Source organism: Gossypium hirsutum, chromosome A01 (assembly GCF_007990345.1).
Source record: "Gossypium hirsutum isolate 1008001.06 chromosome A01, Gossypium_hirsutum_v2.1, whole genome shotgun sequence".
Lineage (NCBI taxonomy): Eukaryota > Viridiplantae > Streptophyta > Magnoliopsida > Malvales > Malvaceae > Gossypium > Gossypium hirsutum.
In genome coordinates, this window is record NC_053424.1 from 86352517 (window position 1) to 86353942 (window position 1426).

A 1426-nucleotide genomic window follows, 5' to 3' on the forward strand; every position below is an offset into this window, starting at 1 on the left:
ACTTTTCTCCACAATAAAGGCATCATTCACAACTCCTAGTAGCTGAGTGCCACTCTGGAGTGTTACAGCCTTACACTATTCCTTTCCTTGATATCATGAACTTTCTGTGTCTCTAGGCAATGCTCCTTGTCGTCTGGAACTTAATGCAGTGGCAATTTATCCTAGTTGATTCTCTAGGGCTCTTAAGGAAGCTGTTTGCCTCTGAATAATCGCATCATTCTTAACCATATACTCCTTTAATAGAGCTTCTATAGTTGATGTTCAAGATGACGAACTTTGTTATAATTTTTTCCACGGTATTGGTTGACTATATCCAGGTGGTACACCAACCACATTCTATCGATTAACATTGCTGGCATTTCCCATTCCCTGATTACTCCAATTGAAATTTGGATATTGTTCCTACCATGGATTGTATGTGTTGGAATAGGGATTGTTGTTGCTACGATTAAAATTCCCCATGTAATAGGTAGAGGCTGGATTGGATGGGCATTCATCAAAAACATTATCTAATCCATAGTATACACATACTAGTTATGTAACATTCATCTCCTACACTGTAAAGGGTCTTTTCAGAGTTTTAGTCATATTTGTTAAAAATGATACCTGAGCTGTTAAAGATATAATCGCATCAAGTTCCATTGCTCCAGCAACTCTTCTACTAGTACCAACTCTGATAGTGGGGTACTGATAATCATTATTTGCTATTCTTTCCAAAATTTCATATGCTTCATTGTAGGATTTGTCAAGCAATGTCCCATTAGCAGATGCATTCACCACCGTTCACGTATGAGTATTTATTCTATTATAGAACATTTCCATCTGTGTCCAATGCTGAAAATCATGTATCGGGCATTTTCTAATTAGTTCTTTGAAACGCTTCCATGCTTCATATAATGTTTCATCTTCTTATTACCTAAATGATGTAATTTCTTTCCTAAGCTTGACATTTATGTTGGGAGGATTGTACCTAAGTAGAAATCTCTGACACAGTTTATTTCAAGATGCCACTATATATGATGGTAACACATTGAACCATGATCTGGCAGGATTTCACAATGAATAAGGGAATAATTTTAATCTAAGGGCATCTTCAGAGACACCCTATAGCCTGGATGAGTCAAAGACTTCAAGAAAAAGTCTCAATTGCAATCTTGGATCTTTAGTAGGTAAACCACTAAACTGCCTTACCATTTGCAGCATGTGAAACATTACTAGTTTTAATTTAAAGTGTTGACCTTGAATATGTGGCCTAACAATTTCTGGATTTAGATCATCTAAGATAGACACTATATGTTCTTTGATGGGTTTGTCTCTGTCATCTATGATTCAAGTAATATCAGCATTCCTTTCATTCTGAAGTACTTGATCTTCTTTGATTGGATCATTTCTAATTCTCTCCATTTCTCTTAACTCTTTTCTTCTT

The 1426-nt window shown here is 35.8% G+C and overlaps 1 non-coding gene across 1 annotated transcript; it reads left to right on the forward strand.

Annotated features, from left to right (window-relative positions):
- Positions 1-838: 838 nt before the first annotated feature.
- On the forward strand, positions 839-945 carry LOC121207308 (small nucleolar RNA R71). The gene has a single exon (XR_005902404.1). It is a non-coding gene; the product is annotated as a small nucleolar RNA R71 (small nucleolar RNA).
- The last annotated feature ends 481 nt before the right edge of the window (positions 946-1426 follow it).